The sequence below is a fragment of the Talpa occidentalis genome, unplaced genomic scaffold, assembly GCF_014898055.3.
Source record: "Talpa occidentalis isolate TD23 unplaced genomic scaffold, MPIMG_talOcc4v2.1 talOcc4.10, whole genome shotgun sequence".
NCBI classification, from domain to species: domain Eukaryota; kingdom Metazoa; phylum Chordata; class Mammalia; order Eulipotyphla; family Talpidae; genus Talpa; species Talpa occidentalis.
This window is the reverse complement of record NW_023600993.1, coordinates 67,204,754-67,226,410: the sequence shown is the minus strand read 5'-3', so window position 1 is coordinate 67,226,410 and position 21,657 is coordinate 67,204,754.

The following is a 21,657-nucleotide window of genomic DNA, read 5'->3' as shown; positions in this document are numbered from 1 at the left end:
CTTCCAGCCACCAACCACCTCCAACACCGCCTGTTATACTGTTCAGTGCAGGTCTGTGGAATGAGCGAATGGCCAAGTGAGTGACTTTAATCGTGCTCCTGACCTGATGAGGTCATTTCCTTTGCAACAATCCCAGCCAGTGGTTATTCAAACTTCTCTTGAATGCTTCTGGAAACATGGAGAAAAGAGATGGCAAGTTAGACAGGTATATCTGTCAGAAAACCCCTTGGAATTGGGGTTCTCCTACCCAAATCAGAATCACCTTCAGGACAATTTAAAACAGATTTCTGGGTGCCAGAGCTCCTAACCCAGAGCAGAACTGGGTGAGCCCAATAATTTACATTTCTAACAAGTTCCAGAAGATGTCAATGCAACTGGTCCCAGCACCACATACTCAAACCTTTCACTTTCAGACTGCTTATTGCCAACAAGTTTCCTTTATTTCTATCCCATTCTCAGAACTATTGGGCAAGCAGAGTCCTAAAAAGCAAAGCAATACAACACTAATATACATAGATTCACTCACACATTTAGACTTACACAGTCACACATATTTCACATATGCTACACACATGCACACTCAGTCCTTCACACTCACATACATCACATACCTATACAATCATAAACTCACACATGCTATCATATATTCATATATATGTATACATATATAGATATTCTCATTCATACCTGAACAGGCATATACCCCACGCGCGCACACACACACACACACACACACACACACACACACACACTCCTCCTAAGACAGTGATAATTCTGACCCTTACAACCTTTTTCAACACCCACCTCCAAGCTTCTCCTGGAGTGGGCTCCTGAGAGGAGACACCTCACTTTTGCTGGACCTTCAGAATTTCAGTTAAACTCACTATTCCAGGGGTTCAAAAACATACAACTGCAGGGGATGTCTTGAAGGGTGTTATGCAAGATCACAAGGTACAGAGGACCTGTTTATTGTGGAAAGATGGGAGAAGGTCAAGAATGGTGGCTGGGACTGAGATGATGTGTGAGGGTGACATGTACTCAGGGAACACAGTTGGGGAGCAGATGTTGGCAGGGGAAGTAGAGAGGACAGAGGGGTGAATGGAACAGAAAGCAGCACCAGCAGGGAGAGGTCCAGCTAAAGTCAGGGACTAGATAGGCCCAGATTTCACATAAGATTTCAGCGGGCTGAGGGACTTTGAGCCACCCTTGTAATCTGTGAGTGAGTGACTGCACCTGAGCCCCATTAAGCCAAAACCACACAGGGAAGCCAGCCTTCACCCCAGGGACCTCGGGTGAAGTCCTTGATGGAAGGGACCTCGATGCATAGGGGACCAGCAACTACCTCAGGGCTCACATCCCAGAGGGGAGCTGCACGGAGTTCATGGCATCTTCTGAACAGGTTTCAGGGCTGAGGGAGGGAGGGAGGGGGCACAGCTCTCCTGCCTCTGTAATGTGACCTCCCACTGCCTAGTCAGTCAGCAGCAGGAGCCTGAGCCTCCCTGCTCTGCCAGTGCCAGGAGGAGGCAAGTCTAGCACCTCAAGATGGTCAGTGAATTGCATGAGTTCATCATTTTTGATTGCTGAGTAATATTCCATTGGGTATATGTACCACATCTTCTTGATCCAGTCATCTGTTTTTGGGCATTTGGCTTGCTTCCATAGCTTAGCTATTGTAAATAGTGCTGCTATAAACATAGGGGTGCGGGTGCCCTTTTGAATTAATGATTCTGTGTCCTTTGGGTAAATGCCTAGTAGTGGAATTGCTGGATCATATGGAAGCTCTATCTTTAGCAGGTTGAGGAATTTCCACACAGCTTTCCATAGTGGTTGGACCAGTTTGCACTCCCGCCAGCAGTGCAGAAGAGTTCGTTTTTCTCCACATCCTCGCCAACATTTGTTGTTGCTAGTTTTTTTACTATGTGCCATTCTCACTGGTGTGAGATGGTATCTCATTGTAGTTTTGGTTTGCATTTCCCTGATTACAAGTGATGTTGAACATGGATGGAGCTGGAAGGGATCATGTTCAACGAAATAAACCAGAAAGAAAAAGAAAAATACTGGATGGTCACTCATAGAAGGAATTTAGAAAGCCTAAATAAGAGACCAGGAAAAAGACTAATTGCAATAAAGCAAAAATCAAAATCAACAGGCAACTATAGACTGGAGACTCACTACAGTGGGTGGTGGGGGAAGGAGAAGAAGGATTAGGGTCAGAAAAAGGGGATGGGAATTGTGGGCGGAATATAACCAAAATGAAAATGCAAATATTATGCAGAAATGAAAAATGATGTAAGAATTATATAAAATAAAATAATTTATTAAAAAAAAAGATGGTCAGTGAAGCCCCCACCTTTTTTGTACCTATAAGAAACACCCTTCACAGAGGTGCTGAGCTTTCGTCCCAAGCACCCCTCTGGACACCCCATATCTGATCTTGTGAAGTCACTGAAGATGCTTAAAGACTTGTTTCCCTGTTTTTCGAGCATTGGGCATGGGGACCCCTCCCACCACCACGAGGTCCTCCCATGAAGTAAATCCTCAGGGGAGGCTGGAAAGTTCTACCCAAAGCTCCTGGACTGTAAGATCCCTCTGGGTGTGTGTGCCCCTGGAATCCCTCCTGCACAGGGCACAGAGCTCTGAGTCTGGCACCAGTTACATCATAAGAGTTACCTACCTGGTCCCCTGCTGGCCCGCCTTGCCTGACTTTCAATGAGTAACTCGCCCCGACAGGTAGGAAGCGTGTCACCAGAGCTAGAGTGGACAGGCAGCTAGAGGCACATCGCACCGCTGCATGGGACTAAGAGAGTTGCTGTTCTGGACTCCTCTGTTTCACCTACAGTTGTCTCAGTTATCTCGAGCTATAAAGCAAAGCACTCCAAACTTAGTGGCTTAAAACAAGGTGTGTATGATCTCTCACAGGAGAGGCTGACCGTGGTTCTTTTGCTTTGAGATGCAGCTGTGGGGGCCTTCTCAGGAGCATACCCAGGATGGGGAGGGGCATCCACAATGGCTCCATCACATGCCTGAAGTCCCTGGGGGAGAAGTAGTGGCCAGAAGTTGGGTTCAGACAGGAACAGCTTCGGTGTGGTCTCGGGTTCTCTCTCTCTCCACATAGATCCCCAAACACACAAACAAGGAAGCCACTGGCTTTCTAAGACAAGGTTCATTGGTGAGAAGGCTGGCTCAGACTCATCATTGAGGGGACGACACAATAACATGGGAACCTATTTGGATGATTTTCCTCTCAGTGTCTTAGATCGCTACACAAACCCCAGTTTCCAAGGAGAGATGAGGGTCATGTAGACTGGTGTGGTGGCAACATCACCACAGACCCTCTTTTTAAGAGTGGTTAGAAAACACTAGAAAAAGACTATTTCTCATCTCAGCTACCTAACAATTCTAGCACAGTGTTGGTGTATTCTCGAAGACACTGACTAGGGTTTCTAGAAAACACCGTACTATGTGCCAAATGCCACGAAACCAGTGACTCCCTTTACAGGAAGCACTTGCGTAAGGGGTTTGCTGTTCTTTCTACTGTAGTCACTTCGTGTCACCCTCTGACATGGTCGTCCTGTCCAAATGGGACAGAGGGCACCCGTCACACTCAGCTGGCTCACCGCCCTGTCTTGCATGGGGTCTGAGGTTGCTCAGCAAAGACTGTGTGAAAACAGTCTTGAAAGCACAGGCTTTTGTGTCATGGACACCACCCTGACATCCGTGTGCCTCCCCAGGGACACAGTCTTCCCATGCAGAAGTAGCTCTCGTGAGCCTGTCACCATCACCCTTCCTGGGCACAGAGCCTGAGAGACATGACTAAGGCATCAGCACTTTGCTTTGGAACATGTCACAGTTAATAAGCATTAATCATGTATCGCTTAAGTAAAATGTTTAAAATCTGTGTTTTCAATTAGAAATAAAAGTTAAGCATTTGGTAGTTGGGAATAAATCGAACAAAAGAGGTAAAGGACCTATACAAAGAAAACTATAAAACACTGTTAAAAGAAATAGAAGAAGACACAAAAAAATGGAAAGACATCCCCTGCTCATGGATTGGAAGAATAAACATTATTAAAATGGCCATCCTACCAAAAGCAATATACAGATTCAATGCTATTCCAATCAAAATTTCAATGTCATTCTTCAAAGAAATAGAACAATTATTGATGAAATTCATATGGAATCACCAAAAACCCCGAATAGCCAAAGCTCTCCTGAAAAAAAAAGCAGGGAATGGAGGTATCACACTCCCAGACTTCAAGCTATACTACGAAGCCATAATCATCAAAACTGCATGGTATTGGAACAAGAACAGACACACAGACCAGTGGAATCGAATAGAAAATCCAGAAATAAACCCACAGATTTATGGTCAACTAATCTTTGACAAAGGAGCAAAGACTATGCATTGGAGCAAAGAAAGTTTGTTCAATAAATGGTGCTGGGAAAACAGGGTCGCTACATGCAAAAGAATGAAGCTTGACCACTACCTCACACCATACACAAAAATCAACTCAAAATGGATTAAAGAACTAGACATAAGACCTGAAACCATAAAATACATAGAAGGAAATATAGGCGAAACACTACATGACATGCACATCAAAGACATCTTTACAGACACGCCACCCAAAGCAGTGATAGTGAAGGCAAAGATTAACAGCTGGGACTACATCAAATTAAAGAGCTTCTGCACAGCAAAAGAGACAATAACAAAAACAAAGAGAAACCCCACCAACTGGGAGAACATTTTTGCACCCAACACTAATGATAAAGGACTGATCACAAAAATCTGCAAAGAGCTGATGAGACTCAACAACAGCAAAGAAAATAATCCTATCAAAACATGGGCAGAAGAGCTAAAAAGAAACTTCTCTGAAGAGGAAATGCAAATGGCCAACAGGCATATGAAAAAATGTTCAACATCACTTGTAATCAGGGAAATGCAAATCAAAACTACCATGAGATACCATGGCATGGTATCTCATGTGAGAATGGCACATAGTAAAAAAACTAGCAACAACAAATGTTGGTGAGGATGTGGAGAAAAAGGAACTGTCCTGCACTGCTGGTGGGAGTGCAAACTGGTCCAACCACTATGGAGAGCTGTGTGGAGATTTCTGGACCTACTAAACATAGAGCTTCCATATGACCCAGCAATTCCACTCCTAGATATTTACCCAAAGGACGCAGAAACATCAATTCCAAAGAGCACCTGCACCCCTATGTTGATAGGAGCACTGTTTAGAATAGCTAAGCTTTGGAAACAACCCAAATGCCCAAAAATAGATGACTGGATCAAGAAGATGTGGTACATATACACCATGGAATATTACTCAGCATTCAAAAAAGATAAACACATGCAATTTGCAGCAACATGGATGGAGCTGGAAGGGATCATGCTCAGCGAAATAAGTCAGAAAGAAAAAGAAAAATACCAGATGGTCTCACTCATAGCAGGAATCTAGAAAACTTAAATAATGGACCAGGAAAATGAATAACTATAAGAAAGTGAAAATCAAAATCAACAACAAACTATGAACCAGAGACACTCTATGGGGGGTAGGGGGCGGGGAGGGGAGGGATTGGGGTTAAAATAAGGGGATTGAAATTGTATGGGGAATATAAAAATAAAATTTATTTTAAAAAAAAGTTAAGCATTTGGGACGTATATGAGTGAATGTATTTAGCAGAAGCTACATTACTACTTTGGAAAAAGGAAGAAAGCCACATACTCAGAACTTATCTCTGGGTCATTGGGGCAGCATGTGGGGTTTCTCTTTGGAGGTCAGATTGGAAAGAGGATGTGCCACCAATTGATGATTCTGATGGGGAGAGTTATCACCAGACATACCTCTCAGATGTCCTCAAGATGGCAACCAACCCTGAAAGAGCAAAATTAAAATCCTGGGCTCTTGCTGCATTGCTTTTATCAATTCTGTTACCACCTTCATTTGCCCACATGTAGCAAAGTTTTTTGTGGTAAGCTTAAAGAATATATTAGAACTAGAAATTTATTTAAATTTTTCATGGATCACCATAAAAAATAAACCACAACAATAGGTGTACTACCACCTAGAAATTGTATATTTTCTTTCAAGTGGTGAGATATAAATAAATAATCTGGGCAGAATTTTAAGTGTGGCTGCCCTGTTGTGCTACCAGCCTCCAAATTAACCTTGCAACCCTTGTCTTAGTTAAGCAGGTTAAAATGTGCCTTTCTTACAAGCACAGTAATTACATGCAGGGTAAGGAAAAAATGTCAAGCCTTTCTGCCCTCCCGCCATCAGGATAGATGATGGATCCTTGCGGTCCTGAATTCATGCCTGATGGTGGGCACCTGGAATAGGGTGTGGGCATAGGTAGATGGGATTCACCTGGGCTGAGACTGGGCTTTTAAGGATGGTGTCACAGGGACACCAGCAGGAGCGGAGAAGCAGAGAGAACACTAGATAGAGCCCAGATAGAGTGAAGATTTGCTGGGGACTGGGAGGACTGCCAGCCTCCCGGCCCCCCAGACCCCTGCCTGCCATATTCCTGGTAAATCTAAATAAAAGACCTGCAAAAGCCACTGAGGACTCTGACTCCTCCTTTACCCAGTCTGCTGGATCAGAAAACCTGCACTGTGGTCTTCCTGACCCTACAGTACATTAACAGGACAGCTTGCTCATTTGACCTGGGGGTTAAGAGAGAAGGAAATAGAATACTCACCCCCAAGTCTGCATTCCCCCCGGGGGTTGGTGTTAGGTCACAAGGTCCCATGGCCTTTAAATGAATTTTATTTGACGTCAGACCTTAGTCTCCTTTTTCCCTCCCAGCGCCTGAGCAAAACTTCTCCAAGTTAAGTCCAACAGGATCTCCTGCCCCAAGAGCAGGAAAGAGGTCTACAGTAACAGCAAGCTCCTATTCTTCTCATTCCCTGAAAAGAAAAAAAATTCCTTAATCCTGAGAAGAGGCCTCTTAGGCAGGGGCAGATCCCCTCTGGGACAGCCATCCTGAGAGGCAAAGGCCTCTGGTGAGCAGTCTAGTTAGAGGTAGTCCCATCCGAACCAGTGGACTTAGCAGAGGATGTGCAATGCCAGGGCAGCAGGTGTTCAACGGAATTTGAAAGATCCAATGAGATGTATAGGGCTAGCACACGTTGCTATTTTTAAAAGAAAAGAAACCGGCCCACCACGTACCATGCCACATCCCCACTGGGAGAGGCTCCCCGAGCCCCTCCAAATTTCCAGAGCCCTCAAGACAATTAATTCTAAAACCAAGCTCATGCGTGACTCATTGGAAAAAGTCTCTACTCAGAGCCCTGGTCCTGTGTATATTTCTCCACCCAGCAAACAGTAAGACGCTTTTTCCTTCCACTTTCATACTCCATCTCATGACAGTAGATGAGGATTTGTTTCTTACAAGGGAGTCTAACACATTGATCCTTGGAAGGAGGCAGGATTAGCCGGGCAGTGTCTTCACGTTGCATTTCCCAGAACATGGCAAAGATGCAGCTCCATGCCAGCAGTCTCTGGAGGGTGAGTATGTAGAAGGAGCGCTTGTCTTTAAGGGCAAGCACCTGTGTCTGCTCACGCATTAGTGCTATAATTATTTCATCAAATTGCACAGAGTTTGTGCACCTGTGGCGAAGGGCTCCCTGGAGTAATCTGGGATCATATCCCCAGCACCCCAACTCCAACCTGTCATCCCACTTCATGTTTGAACAAGGCTGAGTCTGGAAGATGTAGCCCCAAGTCCATTCTCAAGGTGATAATCTGTCGTGGCCCAATAGGTGGACACAACTAGCAGCCTCCTCCTGCCAGCACCATTTCCAGAAAACATTAGCAACTGCTATGATTCAATTGGAAAGCCAGAATCCCACCACTGAACCAAAACAAAAGCCCAAGCAGGGGTTCCATCAAAACAGCACCCTTCTCCTCCCGCAAGGAAAAACTTCCAATGTAGTTTTCACACTGTCAGCGCCCATGGCCCTTAACAGATACCCTCACCTTACAGGGCCTCTATTGTTGAAGAAAAGGCAGAAAAGTCCAGCTGGAAGGAAACTCTTAGAGTCAATTACTACAACCGCCTCTTTTCTCCAGAGAAGCTTGGCATTTGTCCCAGGTCACCCAGCTGGAGAGTAACAGATGCGAGTCTAAACTATCATATCAGGAATGCATGTAGGTGGTGGTGTTTGGACCACCTGGCTCATGCTGGGGGTGGGCTATTCAAGAACACGCAGCAGGATGGAGAGGCAGAACTGTCCACTCTCTGAGATGGCAACCAGGGACATTGAGGCAGAAGAAGAGGATGAGGAGCTCTGAGGGAGGCCCTGCAAGATACATGGTGTAGGCTAAAGGGGGCATTTGGAACTCTGTCCATAGTGATATCTACCTACTGCAAAGACCCTCACAAGGCCAAGTCACCTGGATGCTGTCCCTTAAAAATAATACCTCAATAGTCCAGTATTCTCTCTGGGATATTGAGTCTATAAACCAACATTTCAGCAGACTCAGAAATCACTGGAATTCAAAAGCTCTTAAAAATAATGTTAAGCAGGGCCTCACTGGTGGCACAAGGGGTTAGAACTCAGCACTATCTGGCACTGCAGCACAAGTTCGATCCCCAGCCAGAGATATGACACACGATGCAGCAGACCTCTCCTGTCTCACCCACTGCTCCCCTCAACAGTGTATTTCAGTCAGTCCGGCTATTCTACTCTCCACTCTGTCTCTGGTGAATCCTCTCACCCCCTACCCCCCATACCTCTAGCCTACACCCCAGCTCCTGTATGCATAAATAAATAAAACAAAGCTTAAAAAAATAATGCTTAGCTATGATGTGGTTAAATCATAGCTGGTTAAATGAAAAGATTAATATTAACATCACAACATTCCTGGTTAAATGAAAAGATGATGAAGACGGCTATCTGTATTGGTGCATTTTATGTGCACCAAGGAAGGATACTCTTTGGAATCCAGCGCAGAGGGATATATGTCTCTTTGTAACTGGCCTGGTGTGCTTTCTTTAGTTAGCTAAAGAATAAAAGCCATGTGGCTCGGCATTTCCCCTTTCCCCCTGGCTGCCAGGGAACTCCGATGTGATTTATTACATACCCGATTCAGCAGCCATCCTTAAAATAGATTTCAATCTGTGAACCCGTCCTTTTTCCCTTTTAGTACATGATGTTTATTTTTAATTTCTATCTTTTATTCATCCTACTCCATGTTTTTATTACAAGTTGCCCTGAGTCTTTTAGAAAATAGAAAAAATACACAATTTGCATTTCAAGTAGGTATTGGGAGCTGCGGTTTTTACCCTTCCTTAAAAATCTTTTATATATATTATTTCATTTTTCCTAAAGCCAGTAGAATCCCTAAGTGTCTTCTGAATCTTCCAGGGGCTAGGTACCTTTGCCTCTGAGCATGAGGCTAAACATATTTCATAGTGTTCTGATTCTCTGAAGATGGCTGACACACTGGAAATCCTGAGACTCAGATCTGGCTGTCTGGGGATTAAGTACCTACTCCCTGCCATGAGGTCCTTGATCCCCCGCTCCAATGTGCATCCAGGTGAGAGAGCTGTCTAAAGGAGAGCTTAGTTCTTTTAGAAAGTCACACCCAGACAAATGCTATTACTGCTCCTGATTCCAGTCTGTTTAGCTGATCATATTCTTCCTCTACCTCTGGAGACATCCTGAAAGTGCTAGGAGGATGAGGCGGGGGCAGACGGTGGGGGGTGGCTCTGCTGCTTTTCATCCCCCTACACTTAGGGCTGACTGACATTCCTGTTTCTCAATAGATGATCCATAAATATTAACTAGAAGAATATGTCAATTTGGACAAATCATTTTATTTTTGAGACTTGATCTTTTTATTTTTTTATTTAATTTTTTAAAAGAGTTATTTATGCATACAAGAGCTGGGGTGCAGGCCAGAGATACAGGGGGTGAGAGAATTCACCAGCGACAGAGTGGGGAGAAGAACAGGCAGATCTACTGAAATACACTGCTGAGGGGAGAAGCAGGTGAGACAGGAGAGGTCTGCTGCACCTCCCTGGCGGGGGATTGAACTCATGCTGCAGTGGCTGCGGATAGCTTGATAGTGCTGAGACTTAACCCCTTGTGCCATCAGGGAGGCCCTGAGTCTTGGTCTTCTTAAAGAAAAACTGAAACATTCTTCAAATATGATCCATACTCTCCCATTTTCTAAAAAGATTTAAGACAAATTGAGGATTTCAATAAAAAGGGGAGGATAGTTCCTGGCTCTTCCCAACCTGGCAAGGGGATTAAATGAAAATCAAGGGCACAAAAATTGCCTTGTAATGTCTGCAACACTAGAAAGGGCAAGTGAGTATGAGTTGTTGTTACTCCTGGTCAATAAATACCCAGTGATGCCCAGAAAGGCCCCTCCCCTACTCCCCTTATTTGCCTCTCCACTGACCAGGAGCATCTGCTGTTTGAAGAATGTGCCAAAATATTCACTCTGATGGAAGAAGAGTTGTGCTGAGCCAGAAAGACTAAGGAGGGAGAAAACATGATGTCCTCTGACACTTCTCACAGTCCATGTTCCTACATTGAGGAGGGAGAACACATCACGAGGGCAGTCAGGAAAAGGTCAAATGTCCTCTTAGGCCTTGAACTCCTCAGAAGCAGCACTTCTGGGCTTCCAGATGCAATTCCCAGTGGAGGCCCCATCTCATAACCCCCTCAATGGGGACCAGAAGGCCTCCTCCATCCCCACTCTCAGCTGTGTCTTTCTCAGTAAGAAATCAGCTATTCTAATTCTCTGCCAGGCATGGAAACAATTTAGGAAAACTCACATTGCACTGGTGCCAACATTTTGGGTCAATACCCAGTAGAGGCGTCCAAAAATTGGGAACAAGTATATTGTACAAGTGTCTAGGATTTGCCTTAGGCAGTACTTGTGTTTTAAAGAAAAAATGCAAGCTAAAAAATAGAAATCACATTTTATTTATTTTTTGGCACTGTTTCATTTTAATATCTGAGGCTGTATGTCATTAAACTGGTGTCTCATTAAAGATGACCAAAGCTTGTGTTTATGGGTGATTGGTTGTACCCTACATGAGAGGATGCTGGACTAGAAGACCGGAGTGCCAGAGCATTGTGGAACTTTCCAAAGACACCCACTAGAGTAAATCTTTGGTCATTTTACCCCATTTTTTTATTTCTTCCCATTATGAATTGGATCTAGTGCTGAACAGAGGTGGGGGGCGGGGTGGGGGGAGACAAAGAAAAGCACTTAGTATAACATTCCCCTCCCCTGGTTGTAGTCAGTAGTGAACAGGAAAACAGGAAGGGGGTGAGGCCTCCTTTAGAGACAGACAGGAAATGCTAAGGAAGTGTGGGCAGGGGCCCGGACAGGAGTCCTGTCCTTGTGGGGTTGCTTAGGAGGCCACACCTGGTCAAGGGAGAAGGCGAGGCTCAGGAGCAGCAGGCTGGGAGGGATGGGTGTATGTGGAGGTGTGGCTGGGGCAGAGAAGGGGAGAACCACTCCCAGGATTGTTTTCCAGGGGCAATTTATGTCCCCATTGTTGGCCTTTCCGCTGGGTAATTAGGCACCAAAAGGGAGCCGGAAATGCTCATCCATCTTGTCATTGGATTTTACTTTCCCTGGCACGTCTGCTCTCAGCTGCCTGGGCAGCTGTTCTGTCCACAAATGCCAGGGCGTTTGGCAGCTCTGGTCTCTGATAGTCTGCCCCAGAAGTGACATGCTTCCCGATAATTGGGACACATTTGGGGACTGTTTGCGGCAGATGAGAAAAGAGTGTCTCTATGATTTATTTCTGTAGCAGGGTTCACTCTGAAATGTAAATCAGAGAGATTTACTTCGTTGGTCTGGACATCATGCCTTTTGAAGGTAGTCGGAGTACAGATGTCTTTGCCTCAGAAGGCAGTATAAATGCGACAGTAAAGAGAAAAAAACAGACTTTAATATACATGTGAAATGAATATGGATATTTAATCAATTAATGAGCAATTGATTAACTGTATCTGTATGTTGCAATGAATAAGCTCAGTTCTTTCCTTGAAAGTAAAAAATGAGATATATTTTTTATATTGTATATGTGTGTGTCGCTCAAATATAAATCAGAGCTTCATGTGATTCAATCCACACATGAAGCCACATTCAAAGATACACAGACCCCAAACCAAAAGCAGGATAAGTTACTTTTAGTTTTTACTCAAGTATCTGGGAGAATGCCAAAGGAAATCCAACATAAATTCTCTTTATTACTTGGTTCCCATGTTCTTCCACCCCTGCACCTGTCTCTTCAAATGGCAAAAATTCTGCCTACTCCTAGCCTTTAAGTCTGTTCTTTTTGAATCCCATGTCTGCCTTTCTCAGTATTTTACACTTGCTGAACAGTTGTCTCTGCAGAAACAGGAGAGGCTAGCCCACCACACAAGCTTCCTCTTGGGGGTCGCAGGCTGCCTTTATCACCTGGCCCCTGGGAGGCTAGGAGGAGGGAAGGATAAGACAAGATGAAGGAACAAGAAAGAGGTGTGTGGGCCTCTCTGGTGGCCCAAGGGGTTAAGTATCAGCACTGTGAAGCTATAGGCAGCCACTGCAGCACAAGTTCAATCCCCGGGCAGGGAGCTACCCACATGGCACAGCAGACCTCTCCTATCTCATCCACTGCTCCCCTCAGCAGTGTATTTCAGTCAGTCTGCCTGTTCTGCTCCCCACTCTGACTCTCGTGAATCCTCTAACCCCCACCCCCACACCTCTGGCCTTTACCCCAGCTCTTGTATGCATAAATAAATAAATCTTTAAAAAAAATAAATAAGAGGCGAGTGGAGGAAGCCCAAGGGCTTCTCCAGCTCTATGACACCCTGGACTGAGGTGAGGAGACTGCACCCATTCACACCCACACCCCAGCTTTTCACAAAGCAAGGATTTATGTTTCACTCAGCTGATAGGGAATCCCGCAGAGAGTGAACACATTATAACTTTCAGATTAAAATTTCAAAGCTCTTGATCAATACCAGCAAGCGAGCAGGAGCCAGAAAATTCCTATACAATGAGTTGACTCTGGCTTAGATCTCAGACTTTGGGGGTCACAGCCTTTCTAGTCCTCCCAGCTCAGTTTACAGCACCCCCATGATCCCAGCTCCCTCCCCATTTTCCTCACACCGGTGCTTCCCGTAATATAATATAACCGGCATCTATCAGGCTCTCCATTGGAATCATCAGATCCCCCACACTGTGCACAGCAGTAGCCAATAGATGACATCCTAATGCCCCCCAACATATAATTCCCTTTTCAAGACGTTCACATGCAATATGCAGAAAGCAGAGTAATATATATGGCTTTACCAAAAATGATAAAAATTGAGTCCTCATAGCTTCCCTGATGCTGAGGCTGCAGGTGTGTGGAATGGAAGCGAGGGCAGCCTCACAGCAGGGAAGTCTTACCTTTAGCCTTGACACATGGACACTTCTCCCTGGGGAGAAGTGAGGCAGACCACCCCTACTTAAGGGACACTTGGCACAGAGAGATTACCTTGGGGTGAGTGAGGTCAAAACAGGAAGACCAAGTCCTGGCAATTAACCTTCAAAAGGAGGAGAGTATCATAGATCTACCCCTCCCCAACCACCAAAGCAGGTGCACACCCCAATCACACTCTCATAGAACCCTCTTGTTGTTCATTATACCCATCAGATTTGTAATTTAGAGTAATTCAGGCAATTATGTGTTGAATGTCTATCTCCCAGCAGGCAGCACACTGCACGAGGGTGGGATTTCAGCTCAGTATTCATCAACATTTGTCACACAAAATGAGACTCTTAGTAGTGAACTTAATGCAGCATATATAGACTTTGATGTATAATGATGCACACCTGAAACTCATGTAATCGTACCATACAGGTATTTCAATCAAAAATAACCAAAAAAGTCATGTATTCAGAAATAAATTTTCCTTTGAAAAATGTTGATCAAAAAAATTGAAATCAGGGGCCTCCCTGGTAGCACAAGGGGTGAAGACACAGCACTATGACGCTATCCACACCCACTGCAGCACAAGTTCAATCCCCAGCCAGGGAACTAACCCACATGGCACAGCAGACCTCACCTGTCTTGCCCACTGCTCCCCTCAGCAGTGTATTTCAGTTAGTCTTCCTATTCCGTTCCCTACCTGTCTCTGGTGAATCCTCTCACCCCCTGTATCTCTGGCCTGCAACCCAGCTCTTGTATGCATAAATAAATTTTTTTAACTTTTTAAATACTCTTTCAGTTTCAACATTTCAATTTTTTTTTATTTTTTTAAAAGATTAATTTATTCATGCATACAAGAACTGGGTACAGGTCAGAAGTGTGGGGGGTGAGAGGATTCACCAGAGACAGAGCGAGGAACAGAACAGGCAGACTGACTGAAATACACTGCTGAGGGGAGCAGCAGGCTAGTCAGGAGAGGTCTGCCGGGCCATGTGGGATTCTCGCCTGCTAGCCGGCATCGAAACAGCACTGCAGAGGCTGCAGACAGTTTCACAGCACTGCGCTCAACCACGTGCACCACCAGGGGAGGCCCCTAAATAAATATTTTTTTAAAAAATTGAAATCATCTAATTGCTGCCTCCCTCATCCCACTGCACCGCCCAACACACACACACCCCACCATAGATGTGGCGAATAGGTCCTGGGCCTCCCCTTTTGCCTCAGAGATCTCTGGGCCACTGCCACATGTAGATGTGTAATCCAGATGGACCTTGCTCTGTTCCTGGGTGTAAAGGCAGGAACAGGACACGGTGCAGGTTTTCTGATCCCATGCAGACTGGGTAAAGGAGGAGTCAGAGTCCTCAGTGGTTTTGCAGGTTTTTTATTGGGGTTCACCAGGCATATGGCAGGCAGGCCTCCCAGCCCCCAGCAAGTCTTCACTCTATCTGAGCTCTCTGGAGTTCGTTCTGCTGCTTCTCGGCTTCTCTTTCGGCTTCAGCTTCGGCTTCTACTGCTGCTGCTGGCGTCCCCGTGACGCCGCCCTTAAAAGCACAGTCTTAGCTCAGCTGAATCCCATCTACCTATGCCCATACCCTATTCCAGGTGCCCGCCATCAGGCATGCATTCAGGACAAGGATCCATCATCTATCCTGATGGCGGAAGGGCAGAAAAGCCTGACATTTTCTTTACCCTACACTGGGACTGAGGATCCTGGGTCAGGGCTGATGTATCGTGATAGCAGCAGCAAAGGGAATGTCTGGATACCCAGTATCCAGAAGAGGGTTGCTGCTGTGAAATTCTGTCAAGGACATCTGTGCCTCTGCAAGTTCCCAGCAGTTGCCTCCTTCTCTGGCTCCCAACAGCCTGGAGAGGATGAGACCAGAACAGCAAAGACCCCAAGGCTGCTATGGCCTCCAGACTCACAATGCAGGGGACTGTGCCCTCTGCTGGCCAGGCCCTGCAGAGCCCTGGGAAATGGCCTGTGGGCGTCAGGGACATTAGCAGGGACAGGCCAAGCCAAGCGGGAAGGGCAGTCTCTCCCCAGGTCCTGATGTCCAAGCTCCCTGCCCGCAATAGAGCGAGGAGTTGTCTGAGGAGAAGGAAGCAGCTCAGGATGGCAGACCCGCTTTAGAATCCACCTGGTCTGGGGCAGGTGTTTCCTGTGGGGGACAGAGTGGGGTGGCACCACTCACCTAATGTTACCTATCACCTCTGCAGCCAGGCCTGTGAGTCCAGTGGGAAGGTGGCTCCTCTGTTCACCTAGGAACTGCCCCTCTGGCCAGTTTACAAGGAAACAGCACATTGATTCTTTTACATATTTGGCAGTTACCCAAAATAGATCCAATCTTTAAGGGTAAAAGTTGAGCCCAGAAAGGACATTCCTATGAAGAAGCTAACAGCTGACCACCAGTCCTGAGGGAGCTCCAAAATCATGGTGAGGGCAGCTTCCCTACTGCCAAATGCCAGAAGCCTCCCAGGCCCCAGGGCTGACAGCTGTGAAGGGGCAGCAGCAATATCTCCCTCAGGGAGGGAGTCTTAAAGGGGCATGAGAGCTCAGAGCCACCTCTCAAGTAGAATCCTGTGTGCCACAATCCTAGGACAGGACACAGACGAGATGCCTGAGACCAGAGAGACCCACCGAGGTGGCTCACAGGTGGGGAGGCACAATCCTGAGTGTGTTCTTACCAGACCAGGTGTGCAGATCCATTTTTTGTGGATGCTCAGTACTTATGAGCATCTACCTTGGGTAGAGCTCCCTGCAAAGCAAAGGAGAGGAAGTAGCAGGCACACAGGCACCACGTCTGTTCCTGTTATAGGGCAGCCCCGATACAAAACGGGGTGCCTGACTGTGGGTCCTCACCCGCGAGCTTAAGAGGACTTATCAATACTCTACTGCAGGCACACGCAAAAGGTTAATAAAACGTTTATTTCCAAGGGAAGGGCAAATGAGGAAATGTACAACTCAGGGAGAAAAGTGGGAGACAAAGTTTTAAATGCGTCCTACACGATCCGCCGACCTGGAATCCCAAATGGCACTCTGAGAGCTGGCCGCGAGCCAGGAGCCGTGAAGCCAGGAGGCGAGCGAGAGAGCGAGAGACCCCAAGGCCCAAGTGTTTGGTTTTTTATACCCAACCTGGCTGCTTAACTCCACCCTCAGGTCCCAGCCACCTTCCCTTTGGTGGTGACGGGATTTGTCTTTCCCAATGTCTTGATGACTTTGGTCTGGAGTGGGGGTGGGGTCCACAAAGCCTGTATGGGATTAGCTCAGAACATCCTTTCCCCCTAACATTCCCACTAAACAGGCGGCTAAGCAAGGGGTGCAACAGCCCCATAGCCACAGGTGTGTTGTGCAAGCGCATGGTCACATGCACACACACACACACAGGTGTGCTCTTGCAGGGCTTCCAGGTCCATGATGGGGAGAGCATATTGTGGGGAGCCATAGCTCCAGGAGAGCAGCCATTCTCCTCACCCCCCACCATAAGGATGGAGAAAAAGTAGAGAGGGCACATAAACAGGGCTCAGGGCTAACTTGACCTGGAAAAGGAGTCACCCCAGTTCTTCCCTGAAAAGTCTTGAGTTGCAGCCTCGTCTGCACCAGAATCAAGCAAACTTTATAGAATGTTGATGGCCAGGTCACAGCCCCAGAGACTGATTTCTGGGGCCTGCGGTGCAGCCTGGGCATCTATATTTAATCCAGATGATTCTAATATGAACAAAGTTTGAGAACCAGTGCCCTGGAGAAACCTGACATCCCACCAGGGCTGGGTAACTCCTATGGGCTGAGCAGTCACAGCCCAGGCACAGGCAGGCTGCAGGCTCTGCAGACTTTCCACTCTGCAGTCCAGTCAACAAGACTCAGGGTCACCTTGCTTCTTCCTCCCACTCTATGGAGTCTGTCTGGTGGCAGAGCACTAAGAAGGGGAGGGAAAGGAAACTCAAACCAGTCAATTCCAAAATCCATCCTGGGGAAATGGTCTGGCAGTGATAAGCTAGGTCTGTCTGCGCCTTCGCTGGCCCTGGCTCCCACACAGCAAGAGGACCCAGGGCTGCTGTCTCCAGCACTTGCCCAGAGCAGTCGCCTTTGCTGGGCAGACAGGGCCGCCTCCCTTCCTAGGTGTCCTGGTGACCGGCCTGGGGTTGGACACCAGCTGTTCCGTGTTCTCTGCCAGAGTCTGTCCACCCGGGACGCTATCTAGGGAAAATCTCTCAGCTGTGAGAAAGAAAGCACACACTGCTGAAGTAACTGATAATATTCCCTGAGCCGTCCCATGTGGCCCAACTGGATGTGCGGCTGCGGCTCCCATTCTTTCCCCTTTCATTCTTTGGAAGGGAGGTTGGTCCCAAACACGATTCCCTTCCTCTTGTCTTCTCTCTCCTGGCTCTCTCCCTTCCTCCTCTCTCTGTTTATGCCCTAGTCTTGAGTCATAGGGCAAAGGGATAGTTTCTAGGGTCAGAATAGCGTAGGAAAAGGTCTTGGAGGAATAAGGGAGGCTCCAGAGACAGGGGCAGTAAATTCTATAGGGGATTAACCAGACACTCCCAGACTAAGGGCAGGGAAGGACTAACAGGGCATTTCCGGGACAAGTTCCATAAAGAAAAAAGGACTCTAAGATAAGGGCTGGGACGCAAGAAGTAATTCTGGGCACAGATGCATTAAGGCAGAGTAACTGAGACCATGAGATCTAACAAGCACAGACAGACTGATGGGGCTTTAGAATAATTAGGGAAAGAAGGTGTTTATTATTCCCTGAGGCCCGAATCCATTGCTCCTCCCTGGCCTTGTTCCCAGGGCCTGGGAGTCCCACTTTGTTTCTGTTCTTTTTCTCCTTAAACTTTTCCTAATATCTATTTCGCTAAACAAATTTGCCTCTTCTCACTTGCTTGCCTGAGCGTCAGCGAAGTTCCTGCTGCAGCTTCATAAGACACCAGCCCGTGGGGGTCTAGTGGCTGGGACCCGGCACTGCCGCTGCAGCCTGGGATCATTCCTGGCTGGGAGACTAGGCCTGAAGACCTGAAAATACAGTAACAGTCTCATTCCCTTTCCTCTCTTCCCAAGTCTTCCTTCTCTGGAACTTCTCCCCGCTGCAATGTTCAGCCTCAAAGGGGGATTTTTTAAATTATTTTTGGATTGTTTTTACAGTCCCCTGGCTCTCTTGAGCAGAAAGAGGTATAAATATCTATGGAAGAGCAGAGCTGAAGTGGCCTTTCCCTGCTAGGAGGAAGCAACTCCAGTGACCCAGTGGCAGCGACCAAGAAAACTACCTGCCCCATCTGTCGGGCAGAGCTGAGGAAAACGGGGTGCCTGACTGTGGGTCCTCACCCGCGCGCTTAAAAGGACTTATCAATGCTCTACTGCAGGCACACGCGAAAGGTTAATAAAAGGTTTATTTACAAGGGAAAGGCAAAGGAGGAAATGTACAGCTCTGGGAGAAAAGTGGGAGACAAAGTTTTAAATGAGTCCTACCCGATCCGCTGATCAGGAATCCCAAAATGGCGCTCTCAGAGTTGGCCGCCAGCCAGGAGCGGTGAAGCCAGGAGGCGAGCGATCGCGAGCCAGAGAGAGCCCAAGGCCCACGTGTTTGGTTTTTATATCCAACCTGGCTACCCAACTCCACCCTCAGGTTCCAGCCACCTTCCCTTTGGTGGTGACGGGATTTGTGTTTCCCAATGTCTTAATGGCTTTAGTCTGGAGTGGGGGTGGGGTCCACAAAGCCTGTATGGGATTAGCTCAGGACATCATTTCCCCCTAACAGTCTGGGCAAAGCCAGAAGCTCATGGCCATTACTGGAATGTGCTGGAAGTTTCACACACTGTTCCAGCAGTTCCTCCTATTTAGCATCCAGGCAAGGGTCTGTCTTTAGAGTCCCCTGGAACCTCATTCCTCGAGCTTGGACATGCTCATGGGCACTGACACCTGAGTGACAGGGCACTGAGTGGCGCCTGGCCTTTCTAGTCCACGACCAGCAACTTTAAAGGCACAGATGAGCTGTGTGCCTGAAACTGATTGTTCAGGGAAGAGGTTGACTTTGGTGCACCATAACTTTATGTGTTTAATATATTTTAGAACAACATCTGGAAACTGCATTTTACTTCTTCAAATGCACTTAAATTGCTAACTCTAACAGTACAGATAATCTCACTCATAACCTGAGGATGCCAGAGAGTCATGTACCATGTCTCTGTGGTTGTGGCTATGTTTTATCTCTGGATACAAAGAAAATTGGAGACCAGTATTCATTCAGGTGCTAATTGCCCCTCAACATGCCAGGCCAGCGCTGTGCTGGTCATTGTTCGAGATGCTGGGGGTGGAGATACAGAGGTGACAGATATCACCCCTGCACTCCTAGGACTTATAGTCTAGTGGAGGATACAGAGAGTAAGTAAACAACAACTAAACAAAGAAGCACTCACACCAAGTAAGGTGTGTGATGGTGCCTGGGGTGGGGCTGCCTCTTTAGCGGTGTGGCTAAGGAAAGAATGACAACTGGTTAGTGTGCAACCAGTTGCAAAGACCCAGAGAAGGACTTTCCACATGGAGAAGCAGGAATTCTAATGTCTCTAGAGGCTGGCAAAGCTGTTGTGCCAAAAGAATAGAAAGCAAGTGGGTATGACTGAATGGAGCAGGAACTGGAACCCAGTGGGAAGCTGGTGGAAGGCTGGACAAAGACCAGGCCGCAGTGTCCCTCTGAGATGCCAGTGACTTGCCAGTGACCGGCCAGTGTACCTCTCCAAGCAGGCGGGACTTGAGTTATATTGAATAAAGATCATTCTGAAACTCTGGGCAAATGCACCAGGAGTGCTGGTGTGGGCAAATGGACCAATCACCTATTTACTTCTTCTTCCTTTAAAATAAAGTCCATTGAGGGTCATTCTCTTTTAGTGATCACAGAATGTCTACGAAGAGCAAGCCTATGTCCCAGTGGACAAGGCACTCACCAATGGTGGAGCGGACATGCCTGTGAGCCCAGAAACACAGCACCACATGCATACTTGCCATATTTAGGATCATGCTGAAAGTTCTGGATGCAGAAAAGCCAACAAGAACTCTGGGGAAATCAGAGGAGACCACACAAGAAGAAGCCCCTTGAGTTGTGTCCACTAGGCTGAGAGCATCTGTTGTTGTGGACAAACAGGGTGTGCAAAAGTGCAGAGGCAAGCCAGAGAGGAGGGGCTCCTGGGTGTCCTGCGTACGCGAGGGTATGGGACGTGAGAAAAGGTTAGCGAGGAAGCTTCAGAACAGATGAAGAAAAGGCACCAAAAAAAAAGGCTTTGTTCTTTCTTTCCCTAGAAGTGGTGGGAAAACCTTGACATGTTTGATCAGGGACTTAACAGACCAGCTTTAGAAAATTAAATTAGGCAGTGTGCCTGGTTTTACTCACCCCTCAAATTTTGGTCAAGGACTGAGAACAAACCGTTTCTTGGGGAGGTGCAGACACACAAGGAGAGAAATGGGCGTATGCAGCAAGGATAAGACCAGAGAGAGATATTTCCACAGAGCCAGAGGTGTTAGGTGGGAGCAGCCTGGCCCACAGAAAATCTTCTAGAAACTGCACATCCTGTGCCTCAGAATGTTCCCAGCCAGGGACAAGGCTGCACAGGATGTGTTCACTGCTCCTCCAGTCCATGTTTGACTGCTCTGGAGTGAGAGCCACCTGGAGTATGAGCAGCCTGGTCTCAGGAAGAGTCCAGGGACAGAAATACCTGCTCAGCGATGGGCAGTCATGCAGAGCCCTCCGAGGGGAGGCCAGACACTACCAGGTCAGACACAGTGACCAGAGCAGACAGACGGGAAAGTCAAGTGGCCCAGAAAAGTACACCAGATGAATGATACTGCATGTGGTTTCTGCCTCGCTCCAGCCTTTCTGGTTTTACTTTTATAGAAATCTTATTTTAGGAAACTCCAATTGAGAAGTGCAAGCAGAGAACATCTGGATGGACTAGCTACCATGGCCACTCCCACCAAAGACCAAACAAACCCCATCTTGACATCTGGAGTGTGAATGTGTAGCGTGCAGGCGACAACTTAACCCGTCACCCCAAAGGAAGAGGCTCTGCAGGATGTCCTGTCTTCACAAACCCCGGGCTGTTCCCAGGCCACCGCTGCTCTGAAATGGAACAGAAGAGCAGCTGTTGGCCACGCAGCAGCTCCCAGGGAGTTTTCCTTTGGTTTGGTTTGGTTTCGTGTTTTGTGTTCTAATGTTTACAAAAAGCTAC